Raw genomic sequence first — 19616 nt, 5'->3', positions numbered from 1 at the left:
TGGATTAGACATTGTGATTGTAGGGGAGATTCAATGGGCCAAATAGCCTAATTCTGCTCGTATATCTTATGGTGTTATGGTCCATCAACTTGCATTGCGACCTCAAGGGATCTATGGACTTTGGACCCAAGATGTCCTTGATTCTCCACACTGCTAAGAATCCTAGCATTAACCTTGTGCTCCATCTTCAAGTTTGTTCTTCCAAAAATCATCTCTTCACATTTTTCCAAACTGAACTCCATCTGCCCAGCTCTGCATCGTGTCTATTAGTCTAACATAACCTGCGACAACCTTCCACCCTTCTACATTTTCCACAGTACCCCCAATCCTCGAGTCATCTGCAAACTTACCAACCAACCCTTCCATTTCCTCAGCAAACTCATTTAAAAATCAAAGAACAAGAGTCCTAATCAGATCCCTGGAGAACACCATTAGTCACCGAACTCTTGACAGAATATGCTCCACCTACTATCACCCTCTTCTTTCTATGGGCAAGCCAATTCTGAATCCATACAAACACAAGGAAATCTGCAGATGCTGGAAATTCAACCAACACACACAAAATGCTGGTAGAATACAACAGGCTAGGCAGCATCTATAAGGAGAAGCGCTGTCGACGTTCAAAGGGTCTCGGCCCAAAACATCGACAGCGCTTCTCTGAATCCATACAGCAAAGTTTCCATGGATACCATGTCTAAAGACTTTCTGGCTGAGCCTACCGCAGGGAACTATGTCAAACACCTTACTACAATACATACACACACATTCTGTTCTAACTTTGTCAATTTAATTTGCCACATCCTTGTGAAGCACAACCTGTTCCTTACAACGCCATGCTGATTATCCCAAATGTTGTTCCAAATGCTTGTGAAAGCTGTCCCTAAGCATCCTCTTCATTAGTTTGCCAACAACTGAAATAACACTCACTGGTCTATAATTCCCAGGATTATTCCTATTACCTTTCCTTAACAACAGAATAGCTTATACCATCCTCCAATCCTCTATCCTTCTGCAACTTGGGAGGACAGAAGATCATTGTCAATACCCCAGCAAGTTCTGCCCTTGTAACTCGGGGTATATCCTGTCTAGCCCTGGGCACTTGAGCAGGTAAGCTGTTGCAGTTCTAATTGAAGTGCTGCTATGTGAGAGTTGCAACCCTGTATGAACCTTTGATTCCACCAACCTCAAGGGATTGTGGAACATCTCATCCAGTTTGTCGTCAACTTGCATTGGCTTCATAATGAATCTAAAACAAAACCATTCTTTATGAAGGCCAATAACAAATATTGCCCCAACACTCTCTTCCGTCTTTCATGTTGCATTTCTCCACCTCAACTCCAACAAATGCTGGTCATGCACTTTGGTAGATGATAGGAAAGGGTTGACTATTTTCTAAATAGAGAGAAAGGGACCTGAAAATCCTTGTAAAGATTCCCTAAAGGATAATTTGCAGGTTGAGTCTGTGGTGAGGAAGGCAAATGTGACATTAGCATTCATTTCAAGAATACTAGAATGTTAAAACAAGTATGTAAAGTTGAGACCTCACTTGGAGTACTGTGAGCAGGTTTGGGCCCCTTATCTTAGAAAGGATGTGCTGAAACTGGAGAGGGTTCAAAGGAGGTTCATGGTAATGATTCCAGGATTGAATGGCTTGTGATATGAAATTAATTGGATTGAATTGCATTGAGTTTATACTTACATCCTCCATACACATGAGTAAAATCTTTACACTACATCTCCATCTAAATGTGCAATATGCAATTTATAGCAGTTTATAATAAATAGTACATCCTTCATATACATGAGTAAAATCTTTACATTACATCTCCATCTAAATGAGCAATGTGCAATTTATAGCAGTTTATAATAAATAGTACATACAACAGGACAGTCAATATAACATAGAAATACAATTGTATCAGCATGAATTAATCAATCTGATGGCTTGGTGGAAGAAGCTGTCCCAGAGCCTGTTGGTGCTGGCCTTTACGCTGCAGTACCATTTTCCGGATGGTAACAGCTGGAGCAATTTGTGTCTGGGGTGACTCGGGTCCCCAATGATCCTTTGGGCCTTTTTTTTTAAACACGCCTATCTTTGTAAATGTCCTCAGTAGTGGGAAGTTCACATCTTCAGATACACTGGGCTGTCCGCACCACCCTCTGCAGAGTCCTGCCACTAAGAGAAGTACAGTTCCCATACCAGGCAGAGATGCAGCCAGTCAGGATGCTCTCAATTGTGCCCCTATAGAAAGTTCTTAGGATTTAGGGGCCTATACCAATCTGTCTGAGGTGAAAAAGGAGGTGTTGTGCCTTTTCCACCACACAGCCGGTATATGTGTAGGCCTCTGTTAGTCTCGATAGACCATGGATTTGCGCCTTGGAAAGTTTCCAGGGTGCAAGCCTGGGCAGGTTGTATGGAAGACCAGCAGTTACCCATGCTGCAAGTCTCTCCTCTCCATGCCAACGACATAGTCCAAGGGAAGGGCATACAGCTTGGTGTGTACAGACCATGTGAGATCCTCGATAGGATAGATGAGAAAAGGATGTTTCCTATGATGATAGAGTCAAAGACCAGAGGACACAGCCTCAGAATACAGGGGCGCCCTTTTAGAACAGAAGTGAGAAGAAATTTTGTTAGCCAGAGACTAGTGAATCTGCGGAATTCTTTGCCACAGGCAGCTGCGGAGAAAGCAGGAGACGAGGGCTGAAAGGAAAATTAGATCAGCCATGAAGAAATGGCGAAGCAGATTCGATGGGCCAAATTGTCTAATTCTGTTCCTATATCTTATGGTCTAAATATTTGCCAAGACAAGAGCTATTCAAATATTTAGTAGTTAAACTGAAATATGCTGATGGTTCTTGCAATTATACACATTTGAAGGTGGAGCTCCAAACTTCCTTGAAGGAGATTTGAGTATAGGAGCAAAATAGGGCTTAGGTGAAATTCACTTTGAAGATTTGCATACAGTTTGGGTCTCCTTATCTAATGAGGTATATTCTTCCCATGAAGAGAATGCTTTGAAGGGTTACTAGAAAAATTACTTACAGAGCAGATCAGGCTTTTGGCAAATAAGGACTTTATTTACAGGAGTTTGGAAAATGAGAAAGAATTTCATAGAGACCAATAATAAAAAAAACAATAACTAGACTGAGGATGCAGTCCTCTGTCTGGTTTCTGGCGGCTGAAAAATTCAGAATCAAAAGTCGCTGACTCAGGATATGGAACATTTAATGTAGTACTGAAATCAGAACATTTTTTATTGGCAAACCTGAGGAATTCTCAACCACAGAGCACAGAGGAGACCAAGTGATCAAATATATTCAAGGGGAAGTAGGCAGATATGAAGAGAAGGCAGAAAGAAGAGACCAAGCTCTCGGTTACCTGCCAAGAGATTTATCTCCTAATTTTCTGTCCAATTGACACTCTGACCTACCAACAGCTTCTACATTGTTCCAACACTGCCCTATACAAGCTTGAAGAACAACACTTCATTTTTCATCTGGGTTTGGAGAATCAACCTGGTCTTCATATTGAATTTAATAATTATTGGTAAGTCATCCCACTCCTTCCATTTCTCTCCACAAATGTAGCTGTATCTTTCCGTTTCATTTTTTTTCTCTTCCATCTCCAACTGCCAGTTCTAAAGTATATTTAACCATGGCAACTTTGGTTTACATTCATATAAATTCCATCTTCTTTCACCCTCCAATCTACCGTAATTAAAACACGCTTGCTTTCACAGCTTCCCAATTCTGATGACGACCCTTCTTATTCTTTACCCAAAGCATCAACTGCTTTTGTCTGTACGGTGCTGCTTCAACTGCCAAAAGTACTACCAGCATTTCCTGATTTTAGAATGTACAGTGCCTATCAAAAGTATTCAACCCCCTTGGAAGTTTTCATTTTTATTATTTTACAACATTGAGTCACAGTGGATTTAATTCGGCTTTTTGACACTGATCAGCAGACAAAGACTCTTTTGTGTCAAAGTGAAAATTAACCTCCACAACAGTGGTCGCCAACCTGTCAATCACGATCTACTGGTCGATCTTTGAGACTTCCCCAGTAGATCCTGGAAAAAATATAAATACACAAATACTGTTGAGAGATTGTTTCCGGGTTGCAGGGTTTCAGTTCCGTTCTTTCTGCTCAGTGCGCATGCGTGTAGCTCCCCGCACTACACAGTATAAATCAACATGTACAAACAAGCTGGATGAACTCAGCAGGTCGGGCAGCATCCATTGAAATGAGCAGTCAACCTGCTGACTGCTGAGTTCATCCAGCTTGTTTGTACGTGTCGATTTGACCACAGCATCTGCAGTGTACTTTGCGTTTACACAGTGTACTTCAGTGGTCCCCAACCAAGGAAACAATTCAGATTCAGTTTATTGTCATTTAGAAACCACAAATGCAATGCAGTTAAAAAATGAGACAACGTTCCCTCAGAATGATATCACAAAAGCATATGACAAAACAGACTACACCAGAAAATCCACGTAACGTTTGGCAAACCCCAATCCAGAGTCCGGAGAGGCTGCTGCGTATTAATATCACGCTACCGTCTAGTGTTCCCCGGAAAGGAGCTCCAAATCCACCAGACAAAAACAAGATCAAAAACAAGACCTGCACAAAACCACATAATTACGATATATAGTTACAACAGTGCAAACAATAGCATAATTGATTTAAAAAAAGATTATGGGCACAGTAAAAATAGTCCAAGATGTTAAAGGACTGTAAGTTTAACAGAAATCACCACAGTTTCCACAAGTCCTCAGGGTCCCAACAGACTCGCCATACCATGCTGGCGGCAGAAGTGAGTGCCCCCGCTATGGACTTCCAAGGCGCTGCCCGACTCAGCCTCGCAGACGCAGCACACAACGGAAGCTCTGTCGAAACCAGCCTCGCAGACGCAGCACACACCGAAAGCGACCCGAGTCCGTCGAAAGGACTCCGAGTCCGTCGAACCTCCCATGACCATCCCCTCTGGCACAGCTTCTCCTAGCACCACCCTCTGCCGAGCGTATTAAGACAGCCCTGCCAGCGGCCATCAGCATCACGACCCCGAAGACTGGGGGCCTGTTCTTCCCAGCAGAGTCCCGGACCTCACAGCAGCAGCATCAACGAAGAAAGACTTCCTGGAATTTCCCGATGTTTCTCCGTACTCCCATCTCCGTTTGCAATCGACTATGATTGCGCACGGCACCCCACTTCACAAATAACAGATAATCAGTTCCGGAGTGGCCGCTGCAAGCTGCGTCATGCTGCCATCTTGGATGAAGTCCAATATGAGTCAGCTGCACCTTCCCTTATTCCATGTCTCGCCCACTGTTGAACTTGAACCCACGCGAGATCATCAGTCACCCAAATGCAGTGATACTCTCGCGCCAGGGATCACTGGTTCACCTCCGGCGGCTGGCAAGAACTGCCGATGCTACTGGCCCGGAGCGCGGCTGGCGGGAAGTGCCGTTGCTACTGGCCCGGGGCATGGACAGATGGCACCACCTCTAAACCTGTTCACCATACTGAATGTTCGTGGGGTACCCAGTGCTAAAATATTCGCTGACCATCTAATTCCAGCTCAGGGTTCCTTAAATATCAGAGCAGCTACCACGCTGCGATCTACTGAAACAAACTTCTTTTGGCCGATAGACCCTACAAGGGGGGGTGGCCCTGTCACACTCCTCGCTCGGTAGCTCTCTCCGGACTGGAACCACCGTGGCCTCGGTACGGAGACCTCCGGCCCTGACCTTGTCCTCTCACCCCACCCATGACCAGCCACACCTGACTAAGGTGTCTGGTGGCGGGCAGAGGCTGTCTAATGAGGCAATGAAGCCCTCAAAACTGCTTTGGTACCCTGAGTCTAAGCACCCCGCACTTAAAGACAAACCCACTGAGTTTTTTGAGCAAAAAAACGTAGGCAAGCAGGACAGAAGCTAAGTGCCAAGAGCCACTAAAACTACATTGCAGAATAGACTGGGCATAAGGAACCTGCTTCGAGTATCGCTGTACTGTATTCCCGTCATGTTTAACACTACCCCACCCCCCCAATCGGCCAGTCGGCAAGGATATTGTCAATATTAAACTAGTCCGCGGTGCAAAAAAGGGTGTGTACCCCTGGTGTTTATACATTATTTCTGCTTCCGGGTTGTGGACTTTTACTTTCGGTCTCTTCTGCCCCATTGCACATGCATGTAACTAATCAATCTGGGGGTCAATCTCGCCTTTGATCATGGCCGAGGTAAAGGATCTTGGGCTTAAAAAGGTTGGTGAACACTACTCTACAAAGTGATCAAAATTAATTATATACATATAATTATTTGTCATATACATTACTGATCTGGACGATGGGGTGGTAAATTGGATCAGTAAGTATGCAGATGATACTAAGGTAGGTGGCGTGGTGGATAATGAAGTAGGTTTTCAAAGTTTGCAGAGAGATTTAGGCCAGTTAGAAGAGTGGGCTGAACGATGGCAGATGGAGTTTAATGCTGATAAGTGCGAGGTGCTACATTTTGGTAGGAATAATCCAAATAGGACATACATGGTAAATGGTAGGGCATTGAGGAATGCATTAGAACAGAGTAATCTAGGAATAATGGTGCATAGTTCCCTGAAGGTGGAATCTCATGTGGATAGGGTGGTGAAGAAAGCTTTTGGTATGTTGGCCTTTATAAATCAGAGCATTGAGTATAGGAGTTGGGATGTAATGTTAAAATTGTACAAGGCATTGGTAAAGCCGAATTTGGAGTATTGTGTACAGTTCTGGTCACAAAATTATAGGAAAGATGCCAACAAATTAGAGAGAGTACAGAGAAGATTTACTAGAATGTTACCTGTGTTTCAGCACCCAAGTTACAGGGAAAAATTGAACAAGTTAGGTCTTTGTTCTTTGGAGCATAGAAGGTTGAAGGGGGACTTGATAGAGGTATTTAAAATTATGAGGGGGATAGATAGAGTTGACATGGATAGGCTTTTTCCTTTGAGAATAGAGGAGATTCTCAAGTGTAGGGATGTTTAATTGATCTAAGAAATTATTCATAACAGTATTATCTCTTTAGGAGAATCAGAACTATAAAGTTTAGAGTAAAATTCTCTAAAGGTATCATTTATTTCTAAATGGTCAGTTCTGAATGGCCATTAGCTTTACAGATTTCATTAATTTGCCATTTAACTATAAAGGTTTTTAACTGGTTAGCCAATAATTTACCCGTTTTGTCTCCATGAATATAAAATTGACTTCTAAACACAAAGTACACTGCAGATGCTGTGGTCAAATCAAGACGTACAAACAAACTGGATAAACTTAGCAGGTCAGGCAGCATCCGTTGAAAAGAGCAGTCAACGTTTCGGGTCGTGACCCTTCGTCAGGACTAAAGAAGGAGGGGGCAGGGGCCCTATAAAGAAGGTGGGGGAGAGGGTGGAAAACCAATCAGAGGAAAGATCAAGGGGTGGGGGAGGGGAAGCAGGGAGGGGATAGGCAGGAGAGGTGAAGAAGGAATCTAAGGGGAAAGCACTATGGGACTATTTTTGCATTTGGCAGGGTGGGAAGAGGTATAATCAAGGTAGTTATGGGAGTCAGTGGGTTTATAGAAGATGTCAGTAGACAGTCTATCTCCAGAGATGGAGGCCAAGAGATCGAGAAAAAGGGAGAGAAGTGTCCGAGATGGACCAAGTGAATTTGAGGGCTGGGTGAAAGTTAGAGGCAAAGTCAATGAAATTGACGAGCTCAGCATGGGTGCAGGAAGCAGCACCAATGTAGTCATCAATGTATCGAAGGAAATGTTGGGGGGCAGTACCAGTATGGATTTGGATTTGGACTGTTCCACATAACCCAAGAAGAGGCAGGCATAGCTGGGGCCCATGCGAGTACCCATAGCTACACCCTTTGTCTGGAGAAAGTGGGAAGAGCTGAAAGAGAAATTATTAAGTGTGAGTACCAGTTCTGCCAACCGGAGGAGTGTGGTGGTGTTGGGGAACTGGTTAGGTCTATTGTCCAGAAAGTAGCGGAGGGTTTTGAGGCCGGCAGGCCGAAGACCCATCCGCCGCAGACTCTAACCCCGACTGGAACCACAGCCTCCCGGACACGGGCAGGCGGGAGAGCTTGTGATCCTTCTTGGATGCGAGGAAGGAGAAGTAACGGCGGTTGGAGGCATGAATCCAGCGGAGAATGAAGTTTAGGAGAGGTCCATGGCAGACGGTGGAGAGCAAGGCCCGCAATGGTGGCAGAGAGAGAGAGAGACAGGATCTGTAGGTATCTCCACATGGAAGTGAGCGTGGCTCAGAGAATCTGGCGTGAGCAGCGGGGGGGAGAAACAGTCAATAAAACGGCGTTACCAGGGATCCTCGCCGAGCTCGAACTGGGAGGCCTGGAATCGGAGCTGAAATCCCTGCGGTACGAGACGGCTGCAGAGACACGTTCCTAAAAACGAGACGTGGCTGTGATACCACGTCTGCGTCAAGACATGATCAAAGAGTCAAAGAAAGGTGGAGATCACAGAGGGTGATCAGTGAGAAAGGGTCTCACTGAACTCCCATCGAAGAGAAGATTTAAACTTCTTCAAGGTAGGCATACCTTGAAGCGACTTCGCAGTGGAGTAATGAATAGTAAACACAAAGTACACTGCAGATGAGCACATGGGCATCAGCCCCCAGCACGCCAAGGACTCACCCGCTTCTGATTCGGACCTCAGTTCTGGCGCCCTGCAGGCCATAGACTCCAACACCCATAACTCTAGATCCAGCTCGGACTGAGATCCTGACCCTATCCAGACCGGGACTGCTCTTACTGCCGCTGGATCCTACTGCTCATCTTATTCCTCTACTACCCCCATCCTCCCCACGACTCCCAACCTTCCCTCCATTCCTCTGATTCCCCAACCTCTCCTCAGCCCGCTCTCCATGAACATCCCAACCCCCCCTTCCTCCTGAGACCTCCCACTCTTTACCCTCCTCTGACCCCAGCCCCAACCCTTGCCATGTTTTCACCATCCCCTCTGACCTTCCCCTCTCTGAAGCAGAGCGTTCTGTGCTTAGCAAGGGCCTCACTTTTGTCTCCCTCCATCCACACCTCAGTGAGATCCTTGCCCAGCATGACGCTGAACTCTTCTTCTGTCACCTACATCTCCGAGCCTACTACTTTAACAAGGATTCCCCTCCCCCTATTGATGACCCACCTTCTTCCATCTTCAGCCCTCCTCCTCCTCCTGGACACCCCCACCGGGCCTTCTACCTGGACTCGATCGTTTCATCTCCAACTATCACCGAGACATCAACCGTCTCAACTTCACCACTCCTCTCTCCTGTTCCAACCTCACTCCCTCTGAACTCACTGCCCTCCACTCTCTCCACACTAATCCTAACCTCACCATCAAACCTGCAGACAAAGGTGGTGCCCTAGCCGTCATGTGGACGGACTTCTACCTCAGTGAGGCCAAACGGCAGCTCTCTTACACCTCCTCTTACTTACCCCTGGAACAGGACCCAACCAAAAAACATCAAACCATTGTCTCCTGTACCATCACTGCCCTTATCAACTCCGGAGACCTTCCATCCTCAGCCAAAAAACTCATAATTCCCACACCGCTCGCTTTTACCTCCTCCCCAAGATCCATAAGCCTGACTGTCCCAGTAGGTCTATAGTTTCGGCCTGCTCCTGTCCCACCGAACTTGTATCTGACTATCTCGACTCCATTTTGTCACCCATAGTTCAGACCCTCCCCATCTACATCCGGGATATATCCCATGCCCTCCACCTCTTCAAATAACTTCCAGTTCCCCGGTGGTCCCGACCGCTTCATTTTCACAATGGATGTCCAATCCTTATACACTTCAATTCCCCATCCAGAAGGCCTCAAAGCCCTCCGTTACTTTCTGGACAATAGACCTAACCAGTTCCCCAACACTACCACACTCCTCTGGTTGGCGGGACTGGTACTCACTCTTAATAACTTCTCTTTCAGTTCTTCCCACTTTCTCCAGACAAAGGGTGTAGCTATGGGTACTCGCATGGGCCCTAGCTATGCCTGCCTCTTCGTGGGTTATGTGGAACAGTCCAAATCCAAATCCATACTGGTACTGCTCCCCAACTTTTCCTTCGATACATTGATGACTACATTGGTGCTGCTTCCTGCACCCATGCTGAGCTCGTCAATTTCATTGACTTTGCCTCTAACTTTCACCCAGCCCTCAAATTCACTTGGTCCATCTTGGACACTTCTCTCTCTTTTTCTCGATCTCACTGTCTCCATCTCTGGAGATAGACTGTCCACTGACATCTTCTATAAACCCACTGACTCCCATAACTACCTTGATTATACCTCTTCCCACCCTGCCAAATGCAAAAATTCTATTCACTATTCCCAGTTCCTCCATCTCCACCGCATCTGCTCCAAGGATGAGACTTTCCATTCCAGGACATCCCAGATGTCCTCTTTTTTTTTTAAGAATCATGGTTTCCCTTCCGCCGTCATCAATGATGTCCTCACCCGCATCTCCTCCACTTCCTGCACTTCAGCCCTCACCCCATCCTCCCATCACCACAACAGGGACCGTGTCCCCCTTGTCCTCACCTTTCACCCCACCAGCCTCCGGATCCAGCATATTATCCTCCCCAAATTCCGCCACCTTCAACAGGACCCCACCGCTAAGGACATCCTTCCCTCTTTACCCCTCTCTGCTTTTCGCAGGGATTGTTCCCTCCGTGACTGCCTGGTCCACACGTCCCTCCCCACAGATCTCCCACCTGGTACTTATCCCTGCAAGGGTAAGTGCTACACCTGTCCCTATACCTCATCTCTTACCACCATTCAGGGCCCCAAACAGTCCTTCCAAGTGAGTCAATACTTCACTTGTGAGTCTGTTGGGGTAATCTATTGCATTCGGTGCTCCCGGTACGGCCTCCTCTACATCGGCGAAACCCGACGCAGATTGGGGAACCGCTTCATCGAACACCTACGCTCCATCTGCCACAACAGACAGGATCTCCCGGTTGCCACTCAATTCAACTCTCCTTCACATTCCCATTCAGATATGTCCATACATGGCCTCCTCTACTGCCATGATGAGGCTAAACTTCAGTTGGAGGAACAACATCTCATATACCGTCTGGGTAGTCTCCAGCCCCTTGGTATGAACATCGAATTCTCCAACTTCCGGCAATTCCCTCCATTTCCCTTCCCCCATCCCACCTTCACTCTGTCTCCTCTTCTAGCTGCCTATCACCTCTCATGACTCTGCCTTCTTCTACTACCCATAGTGCTTTCCCCTTAGATTCCTTCTTCACCTCTCCTGCCTATCCCCTCCCTGCTTCCCCTCCCCCACCCCTTGATCTTTCCTCTGATTGGTTTTCCATCCTCCCCCCCACCTTTTTTATAGGGCCCCTGCCCCCTCCTTTAGTCCTGATGAAGGGTCTCGACCCGAAATGTTGACTGCTCGTTTCAACGGATTCTACCCGACCTACTGAGTTCATCCAGCTTGTTTGTATGTCTAAAATTAACTTTGATCTTTAAGGAGTTCAGTTTCAATTGGATATGTTAAAAGAAGATCATATATGGTTTTAATTTCAACACGTCTTTTATATAAAGCAGGTTCTGGAGTCATGGCATACTTTTTATCTAATTGTTTCAACTGATTAGCTGGTTCAATTCTCTGTTAGCTTTTTTCTTAATATTTGCAGTATAAGAAATAGTTTGACCTCTAATATAAGCCTTAAAGGCATCCCATATAATGACTAGAAGTCTCTTCCCACATATTCTCCTCAAAAATAATTTGTCTCTCCAAAAGTTTAAAAAAATCCTTACCTGATAGCAAAGTTGGGTTAAAACACCAAAATCTGTTTATTTGGAAACAGGAATATTTAAAGATAAAAACACAGGAGCATGATCTGAAACAGCGATCTCTTTATATTCACAGGATCGAACTAATGGAATTAATTGGCTGTCAATAAAAAAAATAATCAATCCTGGAATACGTATGACGGATGTAGGAAAAAAATGAATACTCCTTATCTATTGGATGTAAGAAACACCAGACATCAACAATATCATATTTCATTAGAAAAGATTAATTAAACTAGGCTGATTTATTAGAAGATGATCGATCTAAAACTGGGTCAAGTTAACAATTAAAATCTCCACCCAAGGCCAAGAGTAAAGACTTAAATCAGATAGAAGCAAAAAAAAATTGCTCAAAAAACCCTGGATCATCTATATTCAGGGCATACAAATTTTCCTGATACTATAACAAAATGCCCATTGGTATCAGACACTACCTTATGTTGAACAAAAGAAACTGTATTATCCATAAAAATCGAAACACCCCTAGACTTAGCCTGAAAGGAGGAATGGGTCCTCCTTTCCAACGACTAATAGGCATCCGTTAGTCTTGTGAGACCATGGATTTACACCTTGGAAGATTTTCCAGGGCGCATGCCTGGACAGGGCTGTATGGGAGACCAGCAGTTGCCCAAGCTGCAAGCCTTCCCCTCTCCACGCCACCGATGTTGTCCAAGGGAAGGGCACTAAGACCCAAGCAGCTTGGCACCGGTGTCGTCGCAGAGCAGTTTCCTTGCTCAAGGACACAAACATGCTACTTCAGCTGAGGCTCGAACCAGTGACCTTCAGATCACTAGACCGATGGTTTATCCACTTGGCCACGCGCGCCAACACTGAAGAGGCGTAAATTATCACATTTACGAATGTGAGTTTCTTGTAAAAAAAAATTGGGACCTTAAGTTTTTTAATATAGTAAGATATTTTATAAAATATCTTACTCCGATTCACGGGGCGGTTTAATCCTTTACCATTAAAACTAAATAAATTAATAGTATGATCCATTTTTAATACTACTTAAAAGAAAGGTTAGAATACTAACCACTGAAATGTATATTAAATCCAAACAATTACCTTTGAGATAAAGTAACCAGGCAACAGATGTGGCTAAGAGACCAAACTAGCTCCCAGAAAAGAAAACATAAATGATCTGGATGATGGGGTGGTAAATTGGATTAGTAAGTATGCCAATGATACTAAGGTAGGAGGTGTTGTGGATAATGAGGTGGGTTTTCAAAGCTTGCAGGGAGATTTATGCCAGTTAGAAGAATGGGCTGAACGTTGGCAGATGGAGTTTAATGCTGAGAAGTGTGAGGTTCTACATTTTGGCAGGAATAATCCAAATAGAACATACAGGGTAAATGGTAGGGCATTGAGGAATGCAGAGGAACAGGGAGATCTAGGAATAACAGTGCATAGTTCCCTGAAGGTGGAGTCTCATGTAGATAGGGTGGTGAAGAAGGCTTTTGGAATGCTGGCCTTTATAAATCAAAGCATTGAGTACAGAAGTTGGAATGTAATGTTAAAATTGTACAAGGCATTGGTAAGGCCAAATTTAGAATATTGTGTGCAGTTCTGGTCACTGAATTATAGGAAAGATATCAATAAATTAGAGAGAGTGCAGAGACGATTTACTAGGATGTTACCTGGGTTTCAGCACTTAAGTTACAGAGAAAGGTTGCACAAGTTAGGTTTCTATTCATTGGAGTGTAGAAGGTTGAGGGGGGATTTGATCGAGGTATTTAAAATTTTGAGAGGGATAGATAGAGTTGACGTGAATAGGCTGTTTCCATTGAGAGCAGGGGAGATTCAAACGAGAGGACATGATTTGAGAGTTAGGGGGCAGAAGTTTAAGGGAAACACGAGGGAGTATTTCTTTACTCAGAGAGTGATAGCTGTGTGGAATGAGCTTCCTGTAGAAGTAGTAGAGGCCAGTTCAGTTGTGTCATTTAAGGTAAAATTGGATAGGTATATGGACAGGAAAGGAGTGGAGGGTTATGGGCTGAGTGCGGGTAGGTGGGACAACGTGAGATTAAGAGTTCGGCACGGACTAGGAGGGCCGAGATGGCCTGTTTCCGTGCTGTGATTGTTATATGGTTATATGTTATATGGTTAAAACACCCAACCCCCACCCACCTCCCAAAGTCAGAAAGTCGACCAATAGACAGTCGACAGCTAAACTGATTGACACTACTCTCCCAAAAAAACCCTACTGGTTTAGCTCCAAATAAATTTTCAAGGTTAGCGCCGTTCCAACTAGATTAAATAAAAGAAAAAGCCTAACTAGACCCTATTGAAAGGAAAAAAACCTCCAAAAAAGTATAATATATTTTTTTAAAACATATCAAAATTCAAAACATATTAACACACAAGGTATTAACACATTAAAATCTTATTTTCTAAGTAAAGCATTAAAGAGTTCAAGAAGAGAGTTAGCTACAAAAGCAATTCATATCAAAATATATCAAAAGTAAAAAAAGCAATTATTCATGTAGAAAGATATTAAACAGTCAGACTTCTGCACCTAAAATTCTTGGGCTTCCTGAGTCAAACAAAGCCATTTCCGAGAACCATCCCTCAAGATAATTCTGAGCCCAGCAGGGTAATGGAAAGATGGCTTAGAAACCTTTGTTATACAGTTCCGACATAACCTTTTTAAACTTGAAGCGCTCATTCATCACCTCAGGTGAATAATCATCGACAATTCTGACCGTCTGACCGTTGTAATCAATCATACCCCTTCGGCAGGATTCACAAATTAAAAGTTATTTTGTTTGAAAATCATAAAAACAGACTATCACCCTCTCTCCTACAGCAAGTTGGGCATGGGAGCTCGGTCAATCTTAGGTGGAGCTTTTAAAATCTTAGGGAATAATTTAGGCAATTAGTTTGCAAAGAGTTCCGTAGGCTGATTACCTTCCATTAACTCTTCAAGACCCAGAATTCATAGATTATTTCTTCTACTTCTTTTTTCTAAGTCAATAATCTTCTATCTTAATTTTTCATTAGATTTTGACTGTTTTTCACAAAGTGTTTGCAGGTCTTCAATTTTTGCGTCCAAAATCGTCAGAGTATCTTCATTCTCCTGTAATCGTTTATCATGTTCACTTAAGGTTTTTTGAATAGAGTCAAATTTTACATTAATTTGTTTAATTTCAGAGCTGAGTTGCTGGAACTTCTGCTGGAATTCCTCAGAGAATTCTTTTTTGTGTTTCCGAAGCAACTTCATAATAGATTCCAACGTTACAGGGGGGTCCTCTTCTTTCTTAGTACTTTTGGCAGCCCTCATATTAAAACAGTTTTACGTTTAAAAGCAAAATTTAAAAACAGGTTGAAAACAGCAAAGCAGCAGCTACAAAAAGCTGTTATTCTATCAACAACCAGTAGGCATCTTCTGTAGGCCTTTTCAACATTCAAAAAGTTTCAACGTGATTTCCACCCCCCCCCCCATCATCCTTCTAAATTCTAAATTCCAGTGACCCAGTGCCATCAAACATTCCTCGTACAATAACCCTTTCATTCCTGGAATCATCCTTGTGAGCCTCCTCTGAACCCTCTCCAATGCCAGCATATCTTTTCTTAGATGAGGAGCCCGAAACTGTTCACAATACTCAAGGTGAGGCCTCACCCATGCTTTATATAGCCTCAGCATCACATCCCAGCACTTGTATTCTAGGCCACCCGAAATACAACTAACATTGTATCTGACTTCCTCACCACCAACTCTATCCGAATAAGGCCTCCCAAATCCCTTTCCATCTCAGATGTTTGGATTGTCTCCCTGTTAAGAAATAGTCTGTACATTAATTTCTACTGCCAAAGTGCATAACTATGCATTTTCCAACAATGTATTTCATTCGCCACTTTCTTGCCCATTCTCCTAATCTAAGTCCTTCTGCATCCTACCTATTTCCTCAACAGCATCTGCCCCTCCACCTATCTTCATATCATCTGCAAACCTGACAACAAAGCCATTATCTAAGTCATTGATATATAGCATAAAAAGAAGCAGTCCCAACACCAACCCCTGTGGTTATCATGCACTGAGGTCAGACTGTAGGAAATTGAGCAATTAATTACATATGTGCATCTCAGATGGATTTGAGGTTTTCTACTAAAGTCACCTCATCTTCTTTGTCAATTGACTGACTTCCATATCTCACTCAGATTGTGCAGAACTTCCTCAGATGATTGATAAATATAGGAATATTTTTATATGCCTTCAACATTCATTAGATTCAGGTTTGTTGGGTTTTTCTAGCTCTTGTCTCCGTACTGCATAACTCAATAAATCTATGGCCATCTACAGAGGTAATAGAAAATGACTTCAACCCAATTTGTTCATGCTAACCAAATTATCAAATAGAGCCCTTTGGTCCATATCCCTAAAAACCTTCTCTATCCATGTAGAGAACATGGTGATTATACACACCTCCACCACTTCTATGTATCTGGAAAAAGCAGCCTCTCAAATCCTTTTAGACCCTCTTACCATGGGAGAAAAACTATAAACACCTATAAATCTCTGTAAGGCCAGCCCTCAGCTTCCTACATCCCAGGGCAAAAACCCCAGCTCATCTACTTTCTCCTTAAAACTTAAGCCCTCCAATCCCGGTAACTTTTTATATCTTTTCTGCACCCTTTTCAGCTGTGAGTTTCTTCCCAGTGCTCTGGTTCCCTCCCACTTTCCAAAGACATTTGGGTTGGGTTAGGGTTAGTGAGTTGTGGATATGCTATGTTGGCACCAGAAGCATGGAGACAATCCTCACTGATTTGATTAAAATGTCACATTTCACTGTATGTTTTGATTAACAAGTGACAATTAAAGCTAATCTAAACAACATTATGGACAAACTCAGCAAATCTACATAAGAGTAACTATAAAAGGATGAATGAAAGATCAACTACAGTGCAAAAGACAAGAAACTGTGCAAATGAAAATATAAATAAATTGTAATGAATAACGAGAACATGAAACATGATAAAGTTCAAAGTGAGATCATTGGTTGTGGGCCAAAAACAAATAAGAGAAAATCTGCAGTTGCTGGAAATCTGAGCCACACAAAATGTTGGAGGAACTCAGCAGGCCAGGCAGCATCTATGGAAAAGAGTACAGTCAACATTTCCAGCAGAAAGATGGGGTGACAGCAGATGTGCGTGAAATGGAAAAGATGCAGTTGAAGTCAGTGTTGTTGGTGGAGGAAGAAAAACCCCTTTCTTTCAAGGAGGACACCTCCTTCATTCTGGAATGAAAAGCGTCATCCTGTGAGCAGATGAGGTGGAGGTGGAGGAATTGAGAGAAGGCGATGGTGTTTTTACAAGTGACAGGGTGGGAAGAGGTATAGTCCAGGTAGCTGTGAGTGCATGTGTTTATAATAGACATCAGTAGATAAGCTGTCTCCAGAAAGATCGAGAATGGGAAGGAGGTGTTGGAAATGGACCAGATAAATTTGAGGGCACAGTGGAAGTTGGAGGTAAAGAGGATGAAGTTGATGAGTTCTGCATGGGTGTTGTCGATGTAGCATAGGAAAAGAGGCCAATAGCCACTCGGGTTGGAGGAACACCTTACATTCCAACCTGATGGCATGAACATCAATTTCTCAAACTTCCAGTAATGCCCCCCCCCCACCTTCACCATTCTCCAACCCCTTTTTCCCTCTCTCACCTTACCTTTTTACCTGCCTGTCGCCTCCCTCTGGTGTTCGTCCCCCCTTTTCTATCTTCCATGGCCTTCAGACCCCTTCTCCAGCCCTGTATCGTTCACCAATCAACTTTCCAGCTTGTTACTTCACCTCCCCCTCCCACTTTTACTTCTCACCCTGTGCTTCTACCTCCCCTCCCCCACCTTTTAACTCTACTCCTCATCATTTTTCTCCAGTCCTGCTGAAGGGCCTCAGCCTCAAATGTCGTCTGTACTCTTTACCAGTGATGCTGCCTGGCCTGCTGAGTTCCTCCAGCATTTTGTGTGTGTTCATTGGTTGTGGGAACGTCTGGATGGGCAAGAGAATATAATTATCTTTTTTGTCCAAGAGCATGATGGTTGTGGAGAAGTTACTGTTCTTGAACCTGGTGTTGTGAGTCCCGAGGCTCTTGTACCTTCTACCTGTTGGGAGCAGCGAGACCAGAGCATGACCTCGGTGGTGGGGATCTAACGATGGATGCTGTTTTCATGCGCTGTGAGTGTATTACTTGTGATGTAACGGGCCGAATCCACTACCTTTTTTACGATTTTCCGTTCAAGAACATTGGTGTTCCCACACGAGACTGTGATGCAGCCATTAGACATTTAGAGATATTTGTCAAAGTTTTAGATGTCATGCCGAATCTCCGCAGACTCCTACGGAGGTGAGGCACGATCCCAGCCAAACATATTACTTTATGAAGCCAGCGTTTTCTTTCTTTAAAATAGTATCCTAATAGCACGTACTTACCTCTGGTGTGCTTACATTCGAACAATAAGCCACAATGGCCTGTTTTTCCTTTAGAATTATATGGAGAATCTAAGGGTCTACCGGCAGGCAGCAGTAATCCACGGCGAAACGTTATTCCCTCATATCAACACACAGGATTAATGAATCAACCTGCACAACACATTAATTTCACCAACACCAATCGGGTCGCGCCTCTTGGGTAACTAGGGAACGAGAAACGAAACAAAAGCCGGTGCTGTGAAAGAGCTGCAGTTGGTCTCACGATGTACTCCATCTGCAGCGCCCTCGTCTTCCCATTCCCCGCACCCAGCTTTCTCACTCCCAAATACCGGACAAAAGGTGGCGTTCCGCGGCAGTGGGTATGGTGTAGGCCCGGGATGAAGTGACTGAGGGAGCTGGCAGCTAGCAGATGGTAACAGGGATCTTTTTCAAAAGAGAGAAAAAAACAACCCTGAAGAGGTGAACAAATCCAATATATGAACCATATATACATACCTTCAGTGTTATATGTGAAATGTAACACCAAATAATAACAAAGCATAATACAGAGCATAATCTGTCTACCAGTCAGACATGAAATAACACCAATAACCCTTATTGAAGGTGCTTATAGAGTAGACATTTAATCACTGCAAAAGAGGAAGGGGGGGGGGGAACTCACCAAGTCTACTTTTTCCATGGATGTTTCTTGCTGCTCTTGACTGATTCAAGCAGTCCTTTGTCCTTTTGCACAGCTAGAGAGAAGTCCTTACATGGACAAGTCACAGTTCACAGATATTTGAAGTTCGTTTTTGATCAGCTCTGTGCTGCATCTGTTTCTTGAGTCTGACCATTTAATGGTCATCAGAGAGAAGATCCTCTTCTACTAAGGCATTTGAGCCTGGCACACTGAGGACAAATGAGACAATCCTGAACATGTTGATCAAGTTGGCTTTCCCTATGTTTTGGAAAACTGCCACCCACTTTTCACTGGTGGATTTTGCGGTATCCTGTCTGGCTTTCTGTATTTCCTCTCGGCTAGCACAAAACTCTTCATAGAGTTTGTCCATATTGACTGTCTCTGTCATTTTGAAGGCAGCCACCACCTGCTCCAGGTCAGTGAAGGAGAGCTTCTCATAGAGGCCAATCAGTTTCAGTTTCATCATTACATTTTCTGGAGAGAAATCAAACCACTTGTCAATATATGTAATGACAGAGTCATAAAACTTCACAAAGTCCTGTTGCTGCTTGGACCTTTGTGCTGGCACTTGTTTGTCCATTAGCTACCTGGTCTAGTATCCAAAAAAGCTCTCCTGTTTCCACTGAAGCATCTTTATTTTGATCTTTCGGACTTCCTCGTAAACATCTGTGATG

At 43.9% G+C, this 19616-nt stretch overlaps 1 protein-coding gene across 6 annotated transcripts in view; it reads right to left on the bottom strand.

Annotated features, from left to right (window-relative positions):
- Positions 1-18453, bottom strand: part of LOC132404568 (microtubule-associated protein 9-like) — a 226389-nt gene extending 207936 nt beyond the window's left edge. For 5 of the 6 annotated variants that reach the window (XM_059988794.1, XM_059988793.1, XM_059988797.1 and 2 more), the window contains exon 1: positions 18264-18450. The gene's annotated coding sequence lies outside the window, so the exon portion shown is untranslated. Of the gene's footprint in view, positions 1-18263 lie in introns of all 6 variants that reach the window. The other variant, XM_059988795.1, reaches the window with a different exon arrangement.
- Between the last annotated feature and the right edge of the window lie 1163 nt (positions 18454-19616).

Source organism: Hypanus sabinus, chromosome 14 (assembly GCF_030144855.1).
Source record: "Hypanus sabinus isolate sHypSab1 chromosome 14, sHypSab1.hap1, whole genome shotgun sequence".
NCBI lineage: Eukaryota > Metazoa > Chordata > Chondrichthyes > Myliobatiformes > Dasyatidae > Hypanus > Hypanus sabinus.
Note: the sequence above shows the minus strand (reverse complement) of the source record. Positions and strands in the feature narration are given on the sequence as shown.